At 54.8% G+C, this 19791-nt stretch overlaps 1 long non-coding RNA gene across 1 annotated transcript; it reads left to right on the top strand.

Moving 5' to 3' along the window:
• The first annotated feature begins 14285 nt into the window (after window positions 1-14285).
• LOC140624560 (uncharacterized) lies at window positions 14286-18567 on the top strand. Its single transcript, XR_012024025.1, has 5 exons — window positions 14286-14404; window positions 14625-14841; window positions 15281-15346; window positions 15878-17923; window positions 18368-18567. It is a non-coding gene; the product is annotated as an uncharacterized lncRNA (long non-coding RNA).
• The last annotated feature ends 1224 nt before the right edge of the window (window positions 18568-19791 follow it).

The raw sequence follows: 19791 nt of genomic DNA, 5'->3' as shown, positions 1-19791 counted from the left end.
GAAGCCCCTCCTTGGGTCCCTTCTGGGCACTGCCCGCCACCCACCCCTCCCGCCCCCAAGAATAACACTTTACAGCCAAAGCTCCAGGCATCTTGGCTGCTCTTTTTTTTTTTTTTCTTTTTTAAGATTTTATTTATTTATTTATTCATGAGAGACACAGAGAGAGAGACAGAGACATAGGGAGAGGGAGAAGCAGGCTCCGGGCTGGGAGCCCAATGCGGGATCTGATCCCAGGACCTCAGGTTCATGACCTGAGCCAAAGGCAGATGCTCAACCACTGAGCCACCCAGGCACCCCAGCATCCTGGCTTCTAACACCAAACTGGTGTTTTATTTTGCAGCAGCTTTGTCAAGATAGAATTCACAGGCACACAATCTCCCAGTTCCGTGGTGGCCATTCAGTGGCTTCCAGGTGTACATTTGTAGGTGTACATCACCACCTCCAAAAGAAATTCCGCACCCACTATCAATCACCTCCCACACCCCCAGCCCCTGACAACCCCTTGTCTGCTGGGTCTCTGTGGATTTGCCTATTCAGAACATTTCATGTAAGTGGAATTATTGACTACGGGGTCCTTTGTGTGCAGCTTCTTTCACTTAGCCCCGCATTTTCAGGGTTCACCCAAGTGGTGGTGTGTGTCAGTACAGACTGCCTTTGTACTTTATATAAGTAGAAGTATGTCGTATGTCTTCTATGAGTCTGGCTTTGGGCTCTATATTATGTCTGTGAAATTCTTCCCTATTTTTCCCTGTAGGAATACTCCATTCTTTTTTTTTGTTTGTTTGTTATATAGTATTCCATTGGTGACTATGCCATAACTTACTCCTCCAGTCCACTATTTTTTTTAAAGATTGTATTTATTTATTTGAGAGAGAGAGAGCATGAGCGAATGCAAGCAGGAGGAGAGACAGAGGGAGAGGGAGAAGCAGATTCCCCGCAGAGCAGGGAGCCCGATGCATGACAATCCCAGGACCCTGGGATCACAACTGGAGCTGAAGGCAGACATTTCACCAAGAGAGCCACCCAGGTGCCCCTCATCCACCCACTATTGATGGATGAGCTTTGGATAGGTCCTATTTCAGGCTGACACAAATGGTGTCCCTCTAGACATTCTGGTCTGTGTCTTTTGTTAAAAACACACAATGTGTTTCTGTTAGGGAGATACAAGGAGCGGAATTGCTCAGCCCCGGGTAGGCATATGTTCATGTCAGTACATGGTGAGATGTTGGAAACCCTGTTCGTGGTGGCTTTTGGAATACCTCGGACTCCCTGGCCTCCACCCCCTGCTCCCAGCCACCCACCCGCCAGCCTGACCCTGTATGCCATCTCCCTGCAGGGCCCCCTCCCTGCCCAGCAGCCCCCATGGAGCCCACACGGGCCGCAAAGGAAAAGGCCTCGGTGGCGGGTGTTTTCCTTGGGCTGTGTGAGTGCACGTGGTTTCTCTGCCCTGGCTCTGAAACTGTATTCCTTTCACAGGCCAGAAATACTTAGGCATGGCTTGCTCTAAAAGGGGAAACAGATTTTAAAATTCCAATCTGCCCAGGTCTTAGAATGATTTAGAACATTCCAGCTGTCGAGAGGACGGCGCTCACCAGGAACAGTGACTTACAGTCCCAACTTCCCACTTTGAGTCCTGACTTCACTTGCTCCTGGAGTCAAAGCATATTTTGGAGGGAAGGGCTGGGCCAGACCTTGTGCAGGGTCGCAGCATCCGGGCGGTGGGATGGTACACGCAAGACGCACGTGCTTAGAGTGAGGAGATCTCTGATCCTCAACTACCCACCTCTGTTCTAAATCTGTGTCTGTCATCCCCTTAAATCCTTTCAGTGAGGTAGGGACGCATGCGTCGTTTCCACTTCATAGGAGAGGAGAAAGAGGCACAGAGAGACTAAGCTACTTGCCAAAAGTCACACAGCTTCCCAGTGACAGCACTGAAATTCAGACCCAGGATAGCTGGCTCCAGAGCCCACAGTCTCAAGCGTCGCACTGCATTGTCACTGGATTTCACCATCTGGATGGACATCCCAGCCCTGCCATTTATGCTCTGCATGGCCCTGGGCAAGTGGCTGAACGCCTGAGCCACATTTCCTGAGCACACCTGAGCACACCTGCGTGTGGGGAACAGCCATGCCCACCTCCCCACATTGCCGTGGGGCGATGGAAGCCCCACCAACTACACAGGTGCCCCCGCCCTCCACAGGGACCCCACCAGCACCTGTTCCTCCCCCACCCACTCCCTGAAATGACTCCTGCCTGGAAGAAGTGTATGCCTTCTAAAGTCTGTTTTTGGAAAGTTGAGATTTTGGACCTTCTCCAGTTCATCCCCTTTACTTAACAGGTGGAGGGGCCAAGGGCCGGGGCAGCCCTGGCTCTTCCCAGGTCCCAGGCATGCAGAGTTGAGAGGGGAACTCTCAGCCGATTGCTCTTCCACTCCTTCAGGAGATGGGGGTTTCTGGTTTTGAGGCCAAGGTGCCCTCATCTAGTTGTTCAAATACTTCTTCCTGCCTCCATGTCTTCCTCAAGACCCCAAGGCTTGGCTCCTGGGATGACCAGCTCTGGCCTTAAGAGGGAAGCAGAGCAGGTCTGACGCTCTGGGTGATCTCCTGGGGCTCCAGGCAGGCCCCCTGAGTGATGTGGGGCGGGCAGGGGATAGGGGGCAGGCAGGAGGCCGGGAGTCAGGCTGGGGTGTCCCGTTGCAACCTGGCTGGGACGCACCTTCCAGAAAGACTATCTCCCAGGGGGGCTACCCGTGACCCTGCCTGGCCATTAATATTTATCAGCCCTGAAAGCTGATCCCCTGGAGAAGAGGAAAGCAGCCATGAACAGGTGCCGTGGTGGCTGGCACCCCAGCCCAGGCTGTGGGCAGCTGAGAGGGCTTCACGGAGGATGAGGGGGTAGATGAAGCCGGCTGAGCAGGAGGCCTCTTCTGGGGGAAAGATCTGGAAGGAGGGCAAGCACATGACCAAGGAAGTGGACATGTCATTATAAGAAGCTGGAGCTTTCCTCCTGCTGAGGGTGTGAGGCCAGAGGGGGAGGAGGAGGCTAAGGACCCCTGGCTTGGGGCGCAAGCCTGGGTTGGGGGTGGGTTTCGCGGGGCAGCTCCGGGGTCGCCTCCCACCTGCTCTCCACGCAGGAGCCCACGGGGTCTTTTCAAAAGTGCAAATCTGATTGTGATCTCCCTCCTCTTTAAAATCCTCCTCAGGTTACACAGCTCTCGGGTGAAAGATCAAAACCCCTGCTGGCGGGGCTCTGCCCATGTCTTCGGGAGACCTCAGGACTCCACTTGGCCCCTGGTGCTCTCCGGGTGCTTTGGCTTTTCTAAGAGGCTCTGTGTACTTTGCTTCACAGGGCCTTTGCACGTGCTTCTCGGTGGCTTGGAACTTGCTGTGCCTATTAATTCCTGCCTGTGCTGGACATAAGCCATTCCTTATCCTTCCACTGCTCAGCAGGCGGGCCCTGCAAACTCCATGTTCCAGCCTCTCTTGCCTTGTGCCTACCCCTTAGGTTCAGCCAATAGAAGCACTGGAGGGAGACAAGAAGGCGGGCTGAGCGAGAAGCCGAGAAGCCGGGGTATTTTTTTCCTTTCTCATCTTCTCTCCTCTCTCCCCTCTCCGTCTCTCATCTCTGCTCCAGGCAGCATCTCCAGAAATGGCCCTATTTCCTCTGTGACCTCAGCAACAGCTCTAGGAACACTTGTCTTTGTCGCTCCAGCCCAGGGAGTGACAGCAGCTTTCCGCAGCTCCTAAGCTCCTGCTGCTCTTGGAACCAGGTCCCTTTACTTAATTCCATGTCTCGTGCCACCTGATGCAGATGCACTTTCCCTCGTGGGATGTGGCTCATCTCTGGGCTCCTGAGCGAGGGTCCAGACCTCACTGGAGCCTTTGCTGGTCCCCAGGCCTGGCTCAGGAGCCTCTGGGATATGCTGGGTGATTTCTTTTCCTTCTGGGCACTTACTGATGTTTGCAATTATGGATTCATGAGTGTGGTTATTCGATTAACATCTGTCTCCCCCCAAATTTGCAAGTTCCATGAAGGTAAGGGCCAGACATCTGTTTTTGTTCAACACTGTATCTCCAGCACCAGAATATAGTTTAATGCCTGGCACTTAGGGGGTACTCGATAAGCATCCGCTGAAGAATGAATGAACAAATGAATGAACGGGGAGAGGTGTGAGCAACTGATTCAGTCATAATTACCTATTCAATGTGGATCATTTTTTCCTCCCCTTTCTCAGAAGGTTCTAGTTAGATTGTTTGGAGAAATTCATCATTTATTTGTTCAACTGCAATTTATTGAGCACCTATTGGGTGCCAACGTGAATGAATGGATGAGTGCATGAGTGGGTGGATAGACGGATGGATGGAAGGAAGGAAAGAAAGAAAGAAGAGGGACAATGGATAGGTGGCTGGCTAATGGATGGATGCATGCATGGAAAGAGGAAGAATGGATGGGTGGCTGGATGGATAGAAGGATGCATGGAAGGAAGGAAAGAGGAGGGCTGATCGATGGGTGAGAGATTGGCTGGCTGACGGATGGCTGGAAGGAAAGAGGAAAAATGGAGAGACGGATGGATGGAAGGACAGAGGAGAGATGATGGATAGATGAGTTAATGGTGGGAAGAAGGAAGAATTTACTCCTAGAAAAAAAGGAAAGCAAAGAGGGAAGATGGGCAGGCTGAATTAGATAAAAGACACAACTTCTCTTTTGAGGAGAAGCACAGGGAGGGGGAACGGGAGTGCTCATGTGGGAACTGTGTTCTGTGTCCCTGAAGCACGCAAGAAGGTCAGGCTCTGAGAAGGGAGCGGACAGGGAAGGTAGTTACTGAACTGAGCTGCGATTCCCTCGTGTTAACCAAAATTAATGACTTTGGTTTGGAGAGCCCACCCCCGGCCATAGCTTGTGCCCAGTGGTCCTGGGCTGCTTCAGAGACTCAGTGCTCCGACTCAGCAGTGCTGACATGCCTCTGGCAGCGGGGCGCAGGGGCAGAAATGGAGGCAAGAACGGAGACCCAGGAGCCCCCGAGCCCACGCTATTGTCTACATAATAGTTGTTGGGCAGCGTTTCCCTTGACCCCAGTCTCTGGGGCCCAGGGCAGACAGCCTCAAACTCAATGAGCCCCAGAATCACCACGAGCCTGCTTGGCAAGCTGGTGCCTGGTCAGGAGCTGGAGCGGGACCTGGAGATGTGCCCTGTTTCAGTGAGTATCCAGGGACCCTGATGCAGGGGGACATCAGGAAAAACCCTGATCTCGGTGGTGTCTCGAATCGTATCAGGAAAGAGCAGGGAGGCAATATGCACTTGAACTCCTCAGCCAAGAGTCTGGGTTCAGTCCTGCCCGCCCCCCCCCGGTCTCCACATTTCCACCCGTGAACAGGATGCAATGCCCTCTCAGTGTTGACAGGAGTAGGAAATACAAGATACAGCCAGTGAACAGCTCCCGACTCATCCGCTCAGTGCAAATCGGGTACACCTCTGTGACACCAGAGGAGTTCCAGAATTCGGAACTCTGCGACTTTGAGAAATACAAAGTGCCACCTATGCCCAGTGTTACCCTACCCCTCTCCGTGGGGTCTGACACAGCACCTTTAACTGAACGTGTTGGTATTTCTACAGAAAAACATACACATCTTCATGTTGAGTTGGGAGTAGAGGCTATGAATAGCCTCGTGTCAGTTCAGGGCACATTTCTGTGACCAAATGAATTCCACACAAACTTAGATTTTTGAGCTTTTGTGATTTTGGAAATTCAGATAAGGGACTGAGCCCTGTATAACAATGTGGGCAACTAAAATGATGCTACGCAAAAGATCACACCAGTGTTGACTTAGGAGATCATTCCTATATGGTGAAAGCAAAAGGCCAGAGAACATCAGATAAGGGTCCATGGACAAATGACCAGAACGCTGACAGTGAGTCTACCTGTCAGGTGAGCTACAGGTGGTGGCTTCCTCTTTTTTGTTCTGGTATTTCCAAAGGTTGCTTCCGTGAACCATGCATATATGTTGCTTTGTGATTTTTTTTAATCAAGAGGAGCTTCAAACCTTTATATGTCCAAAGACTTGGTGAGAGGACCTCTCCGAGTGGCAGTGGTGAGGGGCAGACCTGTGCATGGCCCCATTTGGGGTCTTCTCTGAGGGCTGAACAAAGCCCCCTTGCCTTTGTCCACTCAGGATCTTGCCTTCCCCCCAGCCTCTAATGAGGAACAGGCTCTAATGAAAGGCCTGCCTTCCTAGCAGCCTCAGCTGGTCCCCCTCTCTGTGATAGTCCCAGGCCTGGAGTCACCACAGTGGAAGCACAGGTCACTTGGACCCCTGGGGTGGCGGGGGTGGGGGAGGGTAGACACAGGCGGGCAGGAGGGAGGGAGTGGGCAGCAGAGGGGCCCTGGGTGGGAGCTGCTGATTTGCAGCCACCTCTTCAACAGGTGGCCTGCCATCTGCTCTGACTCCCCGCCCAAGCCACGTGTCCAGCCCTCTTGAGTTTAACTTTGGCTGTGCACGCGGCCTGAGTTCATACAGCCAGAAAAAGAACTCGCTGAGAGCGGGCCTGGCTGAGGCCAGATTGCGGGTCGCTTGTCCCCTAGGAGTGAGGCTAAAAATGACCAGGGACCTTGGAAAGTCCCCGTGCTCGGGCCCTGACCTGCAGTTCTCTCCACTGGGTTCCTGGAGTTTGGCCTAAGAGCTTTTGAGAGCTGGGTGCGCCCATCCTTTACCTGACAGATATCGAAATGCAGGCCCAGAGAGGTGAAGGGGCTTGCCTGGGGTCACACAGCTTAACATCCATCGATCCACTCATCGATTCCCTAACTGTTTCTCAACCGGGCTCCCTGCCAGCTGCAGACATAAGGCCTTAGAGAACCTATAAATCCAGTGAGGAGATGCCACATGGACACCAAAATGTAATAGTGCACGAGCTGCCTGGGCCTGCTGCTGCCCGCCTGCGAGAAGGACACTACCTGAGCCTCCATGTCCTCCTCCGTAAAAGCACAGGCCTCGCAGAGCTGTGGTGTAAAAGGTCACCATGCCACGTGCTACGGGCTGATCCTCTTCTTCAACTTCAGCATCACATACTTTTATTTTATTCTTGGAACAACCTTGTGCCATCAGGATCACCAGCCCTCTGCAGATGAGGGAAGGAAAATGTCAAGTGTCCCGCCAGCATGCACGGGGCAAGCCCAGACTGGGACCCAAGTCACTGGGACCCCAGCTGCCCCCACCACGGCCCCCCTCTTCCCTCCTCTCTGAATCTGCTTCCACCCTGGAAGGGAACATGTTAGAACCTGTTCCCAGGCTCAGCTGTCACCCTCCCAGCTGCCGGGACCCTGGTGTGTGGCATTTGGTGCCAGCCGGCCGGCCGAGGCCAGGGAGCCACATACAGCTTCTGACCCTTTGGAGGCGGGGGGTGGGTGGAGGGCTGGGCAGGAGCCACAGTTAGAGTGTGTTTTACCCTGTGCTACTTCTGCCCCCTACCAAGCCCCTTCCTCCAGGCAGCCAGCCCTGCCTGACCCCTTCCTTCCTGCTGGGGCCATGTACCACCCTCCCCATACTAGCCTGTGGAAAGGCCTTCCTGTGGGGTACTGGGATGGGAACGGCTGGGAATTCCCTGGATGGAACATCAGGACCCCGGGCTGCACAGTGGCTCATCGGTACATGTTGGTTCTCACAAGTATCCTTTGGAAGAACGCGCTGTGAAGAAGCCCTGAAAGCCTCGGGCACGTGTGTGTCCTCTCCTCCTAGGGCAGCCGCGCCAGGCTGGGTGGTCGCTGCGGAGCCGCTGGCTGACATTCACTGCAGGCATCTGCGCAGCTGTGGGCCCCATCTGTGGTCTCAGCCTTCCTGGGAGATGGTGACCTCAGAGGCAAGTGGTACCTGGCACTGGGGAGCGGGGCCGAGAGCTGGGACTGGTCGGCTCCAAAGCCATGCTGGCCCCCCAGGCTCTGTCTTGTTGAACAGAGAGGTCTTCTGGAAGGACTGGTGGCTCTGGAGTCCGGCTTGGCCGGCCTCGCCCAGGGGCCCCTGATCTCTGGGGTCTGGCCTGTAGCCTCAACCCTCAAAGCCTTTGGGGGCTCCCCAGCAGCTCATCCAAACGGGGGGCCAGAAAGTACAGACAACAATGGGGGAGGATAGTGACCTGGCAGGGTCCCCGGAAGGAGCAAAGGGAATCCAGAGGCAGCATTGGGGAAGGGGGGCACTGCTAGACACCCCTCCCATAGGGACATGCAGAGTGGAGGCCCCTGAGAGGGAGGCAGGGCCTTCCCCCCAGCGCTCAGGGCCTGGGAGACCCAGGGAGAGGGAGTTCATCCTAAAGATGCAAAGGAAGAAAGCCAGCCAGCTGCCGGGGGCGGGGAGCGGGAGGCCCGGTCCCAGGAAAGGCCTGCCTGCCAGGCCCTGGCCTCCTGGGCTGACTGCCTCTTCCCACCGGCCCAGAGGCGCCAGCGCCGGCCTGGGAAGGAGCCGCGCCAGGTCAGGGCAGGCCTGTCCCCTCCTCGGGTCCCCGCCCTGAGAAGGCTTTTCTTCCCACCAGAGCCAGAGGCAGACAGAGACACCAGAGATTCAGAGAGACAAAGACAGAGATACAGAGAGACAGGGACACCAGAGAGAGACAGAGGCAGAGAAAGAGAACAGAAGTAGAGATAAGAGACAGTCGGAGATACAAAGACAGAGACAGACACAGAGGCAGAGATGGGCAGAAATACAGAGACAGAGACACCCAAAGAGAGATATAGGTACATACGCAGAGACATACAGTACGCAGAGAGACCCACACAGACACAGAGGACCTCACGCCGGGTGAAACCAGAGACAGAGTCAGAGAGAGAGACAGAGAGTTAGAGAGACATGCACTGACTCCTGCACAGTGGCCCAACGTCACCCCCCCAGAGACCCTCCCCAAGGCTCCCGTCAGCCAGCTGCCCTCATCACTCCGAATCGGCTACCTCTGGGGGGAGCAGCTGGAGCAGCCGCTGGGGCCATCTTGAAGGTGCCTGATGCCTCACATCCCAGCATCAGTGTTTTGTGTCTTGACCCAGACTTGCTCGGGACTGATGCTCTGTGCAGCACAGGAGCCCGTGTAGTAGACACTCTCTCGGGCCGGTTACCCGTGGCCTGTGTCGTAATCCTGGGCCTGCCATCCGCCCGCCAAGAGGCCCGGGTCAAGGCGTGGTGCCTCCCTGAGTCTGTTTCCTCATCTTTCAGGTAGAGAGGGGGTGGCTGCGGACCTTCCAGAGGGAAGCAATGAACCTCAGCAGGTGCCAGCAGGCTGACCGCCCGAGGCACTGACGCGTCTACACCACCAGGGTGAAGGATGCTGGGGATCAGAACCCCAGGGTCCAGATGGAGGCCTGGCTTCCAGGCCTGCACAGTGTGGTAATTAGCTGTGTGGCCTTGGGCTTGGGCTCTCCATGGAGTCCTCCCGACCTGGGCTCGACTCTCCATCCGGGGTCCATCCAGGGGGAATCCACAGACCTTGCTCAGCCTGGCAACCATGGTTCCCAGCAGGCCTGCTACAAGCTGGGCATCAGCAGGCTCACACAGGCTGCAGACTCAGGGACTGAGCAGAAAAAATGAGCCCAGCCTGCATGATCGGGGAATGGGGGCCAGAGTGGGGGGCCAGGAGGACGCGGGTATACGAGGCTGGGACGCACAGCTTCTTTTCTTTTTTTTTCTTCCTTCCTTTTTTTTTTTTTTTTTTTTTGCACAGCTTCTTTTCTTAAGTCGACTTCATGGAGGCACGGTTTCTACAATAAATTGATTTAAATAAGTTTGACCCACGCATACATATGTGGCCACCACCTCCCTCAAAATAATCAACATTTCCATCACCCCTCAAATCATCCCTTGTGCCCCTCACCCGCCAGCCGCCGACCCCAGCCCCTAAAAAGCATGGCTCTGTTTTCTGTCACTGCAGGTTTGGCTTTTCTAGAATTTCATATAAATGGAGTCACACCCCAGGCACTCTCGTGTCTGGGTCCTCTGCATCAGGTTTTTGAGGTTCTTCCAAGTTACTGTGTGAATCGATCATTCCTCCCTCCCCACTGATGAGCAATATTCCATTATATGACGACCATAGGATGTTTATCCATCCCCCGTGGATGGATATTTGGGCTGTTTCCAGTGTGGGGTTATTATGAATAAAGCCACCATGGACATTCACGTACAGTTCTTGGTGTCGACATCTGTTCTCATTCTCCTGGGTAAATGCCTCAGAGTGGAATTTCTGGGTCATAGGCAGGTGTTGACCTTGAACCAGTAGCCGGTTTGGCTCTGGTTTCCTTGTCTTTAAAATGGGGATACAAAAGTGGAAATAACTCAGATGTCCAACAGCAGATGAAAGGATGAGCAAAATGCAGTCTATCCACATGATGGAGCATTATCCACCTGTAAAAAGGAGTGAAGTCTTTTATTTTGAGAGAGAGAGAGAGATTGAGAAACCACAGGCAGTGGGGGAGGGCGGGAGGGGCAGAGGGAGCGGGAGAGAGAGAATCCTCAAGCAGACTGAGCGTGGAACCCACGAAGGCTGATTCTCACCACCTGAAATCGTGGCCTGAGCCAAGATCAACAGATCAACAGAGCCACCTGGGCACCCCAAAAAGGAGTGAAGTCATAGCACACACTACAGCGTGGGTGAACCATGAACACACCAGGTGAAATGATGGGAGTCAGATACACGGGGCGCATAGTGAGGATTGCCATTGCCACGAAATGCCCAGAACAGGTAAATCCTTAGAGATGGAGGGCAGATTAGTGGTGGCCAGGAGCAGGGGAGGGCTTGGGGAGTGAGCACTCATGGGCACAGGGGCCCCTTTCCCGGGGATGAAATGTTCCAGAATCAGGTAGAGGTGATGGGTGCACAGCCTCGTGAATGTACTACATGCCATAGAATCGTGCACGTTCACATGGTTAAAATGTGCATCTTCTGTGATGTGAATTTTGCCCCAACTCTACAAAGAGGGGATGATCTGGAGGGAATCTTGCCTTCGTAGCGCTGCTGGGGAAGGCCAACCAGACAGTACGCAAAAGCACCTGGCTCAGCGCTGGGCGCACGGTCCTCAAAATGAAGGTTCGAGATGTTCAGGGGTTTTGTCTGCTTGTTCCGGGCGAGGCTGTCTCCCCCGTGCCTGGAACACCCCCGACACACAGTAGGTGGGCAAGCACCATCTGTGAAGTCCTGAGTAGTGAGCTCTGTGGGATCTCCCCAGGCCCCGGGCCGAACCCTGCCAGGAAAACGTGGTGACGAGCTTGTTTGCCCTGCTATTCTGACCTTCACATTCATTATCTTCAAGAAATCTTCAAAACAATCCCATCAGATGGGAATCTTTTAACATTTATTATTATTAATCTCCCCGTGTTTACTGAGAAGGAAACCGAGAGAGGTGGAGGATCCCGCCCAAGGTCAGCAAGCAGCCCAGGCTGGCCGACTTGGAGGCTGCGGGGCAGGGTGAGCGCCACCAGGTCGGCCAGCACCCCCCTGCAGCCCCCACGCCCCTAGGACACGCGTGGCGGGGCTCCACGCAAGGGCAGGGGTGCCCTGGGCCATCCTGGGAGGGGGGTTCCGCTCTGGAACTTAATGGACCTGAGGGGAGGGGACACCAGGCTCTGTCCCCGGGAGCTTGCCCTGAGAGCCTGGGCTCCGGGGGCGGCAGGATGTGGCCCGAGTGGGGCCCCCTGGCTGCGTCAGGAGGAAGGGCCTGGAGGCGCCTGGCTAGCTGGGAGTTCCCGGGGACTCCGAGTCTGTTCTGAGACCGGGAAAGAGGACGCAAGGAAAACATAGCAAAAAATAAGCCAGGGAAACCTGCTCCAAGCTGTCGGGGCGGGGGTGGGAGGAGCTCTGTCCCCAAGTGGCCGAACCTCTCCCGTGAAGTCAGCTGTGGCCTCTGCACCCAGCCCTAGGCCACCGAGGGCATACCTCGCCCTTGCGACCCTCCTCCTTGCGGTCCTCCAGAGACCTCGCTCTTGGCTGCGACTCAGCCTTGCCGGCCCCTCCCCGTGGGGTCAGGCCACTTGCCGCCTGGATGAGAAGAGTCTCCACTCCCTCTGACCCCACCGCCGGCTCCCACCCCACTCCACACACACACACACACACACACACACACACACACACACGCATGCTTCCCCCAGCCAGCCCATCAGCACGCTGCTGCCACACCCAGCCACCCAAAACTCCACTTGCTCACATCACTCCCCTACCCTCGAACATTCTGTGGCTCCCTAGTGCCTCAGAGAGGCGTTTTGGAGATGTGCTAAGAGGACGTTAGCCAGGATTTCTGGATTTGAATCCTGACTCCACCACATACCTACAAGTTGAGTAATGTCAGGCAGGCCACCCCACCTTCCTGTCCCTCACTTTGTCCATCTGTAGAATAGAATAACGATCGCTTCCGCGGTACCACATTATTGGCATGGTGAATAAGCTGATACGTGGAAAGTGTTTAGAACAGTGCCAGCTGGGTGCTCTAAGCATGACACATGTTGAGGACAGAGGCGGTCCATCTTTCTGTTCTGGCCCCGACCATGGGGTGCTGGGTGCACAGCCCCCACCTGGCCGACCCTGTAGCTGCCCCATCTCTGTGACGTCTGCCTACTGCCTTCCGCTCCTCCAGAGGCACACCGCCTTCCACAGCTCAGCTGGCCCACACCCTCGGCCCACGGGGTGACCCCACTTTGCTTCCTGCTTCCATTATCTAGTCCGGGGTTCTCAGAAGGGCATGTGCACACAGGGCGCTCGGAAACCTAGCTGCAACGCAGATTCTGACTCAGTGGGTCTGGGCGGGATGGGGGTGGCAGCTGAGACTGTGCAGCAGTCCTTTCTCTCCAGCCAAACTCTGAGCCCAAGGGTAATGTCTCACTGGTCTTTGCATCTCCCCCATCACCCAGTTCCGGGCGTCCTGACTCAACAGGCATGGGTCTGATTGCACGCACCAGGTTAGCACACCGGGAGGCAGGGGGAGGACAGGCTCTGCAAACTGCTGCCTCTGCTGCGGAGGGCACAGCCCCTCCATCAGGGGTGAGGAGGCCGTAAGGTCCTGCTTAGCTGTGAGTCCTGGCTTATCCAGGTCCCCGGCTGCACATGGCAGGAGTCAGCCCTGGGGCCACGTGAGGCGGCTGGTGAGCCTCCCTGTGGCGGCTGCTCTGTCAGGGGCAGGGGACAGGGCAGGGGGCTCCAGAAGTCCCCAGCAGAAGGGCAGGGCCTTGCAGCCACCCATCAGCAGCACCAGGCAATCCACACCCGGGGCTGCATCTTCTATCCCTTGGATAGAAGCCTCTGGGCAGGAGACGAAGCCCTGGCCTGTGGGCTCTGTGGCTGCCCCTCCCCAGAGCAGACCCAGGCTGGTGCCTAGCCAGCTCGAGGTCACCAGTTATTAATCTCCCCCTGTTTACAGTGGTGGCAGTGGTGCCTCTGGGAGAGGGAGGCCTCCATTTCACCCCCAGCCCGGCCCTTGGTACGGTCCCTGGGCACGGCTCAGCTGCCCCTACATCTCTGTGTGGGATCCAGGGCCTTCTGCTGTCTGCCCCGCACCCTGCTCCCCACCCGATTTGTTTATTCATTCTACCCACGTCCATTCTACCCACGACCTACTGTGTGCCACAATGAGGTCTCTGGTCTCTACTGTCATCACATTGTTTTCCTTGGGACATTCTTTATTGGCTCACCTTTTGAGATGATCCTGGGATGGACCAACTCACCCTAAGTGTGACATGATGTGGCCTGGTTGGTGGCCCTGATGTGATCAGGAGGGTCTTAGAAGAGGGAGGGCACACAATAAGAACCAGAGAGGAATGAGGTCGCTGGGAGGCTGGCTTTAAAGAGGGGAGGGGGGACAAACCAAGGAACGCAGAGGCCTCTAGAAGCTAAAGCCGTAGGGAAACACATTTCCCTGGAGCCCCTGCAAGGAACCAGCTCCGCTGACAGCTTGATTTGGCCAGTGAGACCCGTGCCAGGCACCTGACCTGCAGTGCCGTAAGAGAAGGAATCTGTGATGTTTTAAGCCATGGTGTTGTTGTCATGTGTCACAGCAGCCACAGGACACTCATACACTACCCCGACATCCTCTCCTATCATGGGGGTCCCGGCCGCCCCTCCCCTCCCCCCACCCTGCGTAGACCAGAGGCCTGAGAAGGTCCTGGCCCTCCCAGCCCCTGCAGGGCCTCAGCCCCCTCTGGGCTCCTGTGCCCTCACCGGCTGGTCCTGCTCACCTTCCTCCCCTGCCTGTCATTGTTAGTCACTTATCACGCCTCTGCATCTCATCTCACATTTAATTGGAATTTCCTCAAAGGCAGGAAACCTGATTTAGGGCCCTTTGTCTCTCCCACAGCACCCTGAGCAGGGCGGGCTCAGCCGGGGCACATGCGGCCTTCCCACCCCCTCGGCCCTGGGAGTCAGCCTGGCCTCACTCTCTCCGCTCCGGGAGGTAGGTCCCTTGAAGCCTCCTGGCAGAGCCTTTGCCCAAGCAGCTGCCCGAGCACTTGTCCCTTCCTGATGCGAAGCTCTTATTCTCAAAGCTCAGTAGAGCATTGAAGGAGAATGTCACCTCTTCTGAGGGGGACTCTCTGTTTGCCTACTGACAATGCCCCACGCGGCACAGTCACACCCGGAAATCATTTCATTTATTGCTTAGCTTTATTTTCTAGAATCTTCTGGAGGCCAGCATTCGGCCTACGCTGTGGAGGGGAATCCACAGAGCCGACCCAGGGTGACGCTGGGTGAGCCAAGACCCCCTCCCTGAGTCTAGATGCTGTGCACCTGCCTGCCAGGATGGAGAGCGCCAGACTAGACGTCCAGGGGGGTGGCCTGGCACAGTCCTGCACACAGCAAATGCTCGGCCACAGCGGCTCTGCTTTCACCGAGGTGAGCCTGACCCACGGGCCAGGAGGTGGTCGCTTCCCCTGGCGATGGACAGCACAGCCCGCGGGGGTGTCCTCTCTTCCCTCCAGCTGGGCGGAGGGTGAGGGGAGACCCACCGCTATGCGGCACCACCGATGGGCAGGGATGCTCCAGGTGAGGCAATGGAGCTCAGAGCAGGGAAGGCTCCTATTCAAGATCACGCAGCCAGATTTCCAACCTGCTCTGTCTGATTTCCCCAGGGGCGTCTCCCTGGGGCCATGGGGAAGGCAAGCAGGGCTCAGAGGCATTTTGTTGGTGGATGAAATACCCCAACCTGTCCTCCGCTTGTGTCAAAGGTTCCTGGGCTACCGGGCTGTGCGTGGGCTGGAGGGGGACCAGGAGTCCCAGGTGGTGGGACAGAGGGACCAAAGAGAACGGGGGGCTCAGCAGGTGTTTCTTCCAGCCACCCTGGGGGCAGAAGTCAGATTGACCACATCCACCGCAGCCCCGTCCCTGCGCTGACTCCTTGGTGAGTTTCTCCTTAGAACAAGTGGGGTCCCGTCTGGATCTGGGCCGCAGGGAACACGGATGAGCCTCGGAAGTTTGGGGATGGGAACGTTCTGTGTGGCCTTGTCTGGGGTCAACTGCACCCCCAGGATATTGTAACCTTGGGCCACAGAGCCTGTCCAGAGGCGGCAAGTCATGGCAGTGTTGCAGACACCCCTCCTCCCCGGGTGGAAGAGCAGCAGGGTGTCTTCCCTCCTCCACCGTCCTCCCTGGGCCTCTGACACCCATCGCGGAGCCCCTTCTGGCCACCAGGTGCTGGGCGGACACTCCTTGTATAAATGCAATTCCGTTTGGCCAGCGTGTGTTCCTGCCCTCAGCCCAAACCGGTGGGAGGCCAGGGGCGACGAGCCTTACCCACATGCCCAGTGTGGGGGGTCATTTGACCAGCCTGTGGGAGATGGGTGTGGGCCAGGGTCATAAGAGCCCTCCTGGTGAAGAGGGGGACACATCCTCGGGTCCCTGGTGTCCAAGATGTCGTTTCTGCTGGATGCAGAGAGCCAGGAGCCAATGGCCAGCTGGAATCAGGAGATGGTGGCCGGCCATGGGGTTGGAGCCAACAGCACCCACCGCAAAGGATGCTGGGAGGTGACGTACACCCAGAGCCTGGGGGCTGGAGGTCCTGTGGTCCAAGAGGCAGAGAGCATCCACTTCCTGCAAGGCCCTCTCCTCAAGGTCGTCCTCCTCCTGCAGCCTCCGGGGCCTGACCCTGACCAAGCAGCACAGGGCTCTCTGGGGAGGTTTCCACAAAGACCGGTCCAGCCCCCGGGCTGCTGCGGGAAATCCTGGAGGCCAGCATTACAATGCATTGCTTCCGGCTGCCGAGTGGTCCCCAGGCACAGGAAAGAGGTGCCAGTGGCCTTGGTGCTTTCCACAGGGACTGGGCCAGGCGGCCCCCAGGAATGCCAGGGGCCCTGAACATAGGGACACACGGCTGCTCCGGGTGAGTGGCTGGGCATTTAAGCCTGTGAGGGGCAGCCTTCCTAATATACCCCCCCTCGTGCTACTCCTCTGCTCACATACCTTCTGTGGCTCCCCACTGCCTAAGGGACCAGGTCTAGACACCAAGGCTCGGCATTCAAGGCTTTCTCAGGCCTCCCCACCAACGGGAGCCTTCTCTCCTGCCAGGCACCTCTCTGACTGGAAACGTCCCCATCCTGACAGAGCCCCTGGTCCTCACCATCCTGCCAACCTGGGAGACCATTACGCCTCTTGCTATCTCAGCTCTGACTGTTGGTCCAACTCATTTCCTGCTAATCACGATAAATTCTGACAGCTTCTCCAACTCAGATGTTGAGCTGCTGGTGCAAACGTTCCCACGGGGACAACATGAACAGCGTGGTCAAGACAGCCAGGCCTGCCCTGGTCCGGCCTCTGCTGTATGACTGGGGGCCTCTGCTGCCCCACTGATGAAATGGGGACTCTAGCTCCCCGAGAGCAGCCTTGTGGGTTGGTACACAGAGTGCAGTGCCTGGCAGGTCGCAGGGATCAGTAAATGGTAACCATCAGCACTGTGGTCGGCAGGATAAGGTGTCTACACCCTAATCCCTGCTTCCTGTAAATATGTGACCTGAGGGACGCCCGGGTGCCTCAGTAGGTTGGGTGTCTGCCTTCAGCTTGAGTTGTGATCCCAGGATCCTGGGATCGAGTTCTGCATCGGGCTCCCTGCTCATCGGGGAGTCTGCTTCTCCCTCTCCCTCTGCCCCTCCCCTCACTCGTGCGTGCTCTCTCTCTGTCTCAGATAAATCAATAACATCTCTCTCTCTTTTTTAATGTGACCTTACCTGGCAAGAGGACTTTGCAGACATGATCACAGGAAGCATCTCAAGATGGAGAGATGGTCCTGGCTCGTGGGGGATGACGGGCAGAGTCATCAGAAGGGTCCTTGTGAGAGGGAGACAGGAGAACCAGTCAGAGGAGATGCACGATGGAAGCAGAGGCAGAGACAGGCAGGCAGATGCTTCGCTGCTGGCTTTGAAGAAAGGGGAAGAGGCCGCGTGCCAAGGAACACAGGCGGCCTGGAGAAAGTCAGAAAGGCAGAAAAACAGTCTCCCCTAGAGCCTCCAGAAGGAACGCGATCCTGCCAACATCTTCATGTTAGGGCTTCTGACTTCCAGAACTGCAAGATACCAAATCTGTGTTGTTGCAAGTCACAACATTTGTGGCAATTTGTCATGGCAGCTGCATCCACACTCATGTTCTCATGTAGCCCCGGGGCAATCTGTGAGGGAGGTGTGGGGACTGCCATTTCACCCCAGCTCTCCAGGCTGGACCCCAGGCCGGGTGGTCCCAGCGCGCTGTCCATTCCCCACTGGAGTTCACCCCGAGAAGACTGTATTTTGTTTCACATCTTCACATTTTGTATCATGTTGATAACCTTCCGTTCAACCACACTTAACGTCTTCGCTGGCATGTCTCTTTGCTTGCCAGCTACATTGTCACATCCTTGAGGTTAGGGGATGTGTCCTTTCTGGGTGCACAGGTGCTTTGCCATGTGGAGATGATTGTGTCAGCCTTAGCGCATTTTCCTGTAAAATCACCGGTGAGTTAAAAAACTAAAAACAAAAAAACAACTTTCCCTGGGATGCACCCCAAGCCTATCAAATGAGAACTTTGGGGTATGAGCCCCTGGTAAGAGTACATTTCAAAGGTCCCCAAGAGCCATCTCATGTCCAGTGTGTTATGTGCAATGAAATCCTTCCCTCATACTGGCATCTTTTATCTTCAGGACAACCCCATAAGGTAGTTACAGCCACAGTCTACATCATCCACATTCTACATCTGAGATAGATGAGGCACAGAGAGGCCCATTAACTTGTGTAAGGTCATACAGCTAGTAAGTAGCGGGATCAAGGGCACCAACCCAGGTGCTTTGGCTCTTCAGTCCCATTTTTAATCAGATACCCCCAGGGGGCTGTGGTATGGGAGAGGAAACATTTTATCATTGATTTTATTTGAGTTTAGTTTTTTTTTTTTTTTTAAGTAGGTTCTACACCCAGCATGGGCTCAAACTCACAACCCCAAGATCAAGACCTGAACCAAGATCAAGAGTCAGATGCTTCACCAACTGAGCCACTCAGGTGCCCCGATGTTATTTCGACTAAAAAGCAGCCTGAAAAAGCTGGTCCTAAAGTTCATATGGAAATACAAAATTCATACAGAAAATTCTAAAACAATCATGAAAAAGAAGAGCAAAAGTGGAAGAGGGACACTTTCCTGATTTCAAAAGTTACTGCACACCTATAGTCATTAAGGCTGCGTGGTTCATGGGCAGCCCGGGTGGCTCAGCGGTTTAGCCCCGCCTTCAGCCCAGGGTGTGATCCTGGAGCCCCGGGATCGAGTCCCACATCGGGCTCCTGCATGGAGCCTGCTTTTCCCTCTGCCTGTGTCTTTGCTTCTCTCTCTCTCTCTCTCTGTCTCTCATGAATAAATAAATAAAATCTTTTTAAAAAAAGGCTGTGTGGTTCTAACATATAGTTCAATGGAAGAGAATTGAGAATCCAGAAATCAACCTTCACCTTTACAGTCAACTGATTTTCAACAAAGTCCTAGGATTATTTAGTAGGGGAAAGAATAGTCTTTTATTTTCTTTAAAAAAATCATTTATTTATTTGAGAGAGAAAGAGAACACACAAGGAGGAGGAGTAGAGAAAGAGGGAGAAAGAATCTCAAGCAGACTCCTTGCTGAGTGTGGAGCCTGACATGGGGCTTGACCTCACGACCCTGAAATCATGACCTGAGCTGAATCGAGAGTTGGATCAACCAACTCTGCCACTCAGGTGCTCCAAGAATAGTCTTTTCAACAAATAGGGCTGGGACAAGTAGATAGCCACCTGCCAAAGAATGAAGTTGGACCCCTACCTCACACCATATACTTTAACTTAAAATGTATCAAAGACTTACATGCAAGAACTGTAATGATAAAACTCTTAGAAGAAAACTTAGGGGGAAATCTTCATAATCTTGGTTAGGTAATGGCTCTTAGAAATGACACCAAAAGGACAAACAATGAAAGAAAAAACAGGAATATTGGAACTTCATCAAAATTAATACCTTTTGCAGTCCAAAGGAGACCATCAAGAAAGTGAAAAGACAACTCACAGAACGGCAGAAAATATGTGCAAATCATATCTCTGATAAATGACCTATATTCAGAACATATAAAGAATACTCACAATTCAACAACAAAGAGACAAGTAGCTTGATTTATGTGCCTGAGTGGGCAAACGGAAAGTAGACATTTCTCCAAAGAAGATGTACAGAAGGCTAATAAGAACATGAAAAGATGCTCAATGTCATGAGTCATTAGGGGAATGCAAATCAGAACCACAGTGAGATACCACTTTGCACTCACTGGGATGTCTATCATCAAAAAGACAGATTGAAACAAAGGTTGGCGAGGATGCAGAG

The sequence above is a fragment of the Canis lupus genome, chromosome 3 (assembly GCF_048164855.1).
Source record: "Canis lupus baileyi chromosome 3, mCanLup2.hap1, whole genome shotgun sequence".
Taxonomy (NCBI): Eukaryota; Metazoa; Chordata; class Mammalia; order Carnivora; family Canidae; genus Canis; species Canis lupus.
Note: the sequence above shows the minus strand (reverse complement) of the source record. Positions and strands in the feature narration are given on the sequence as shown.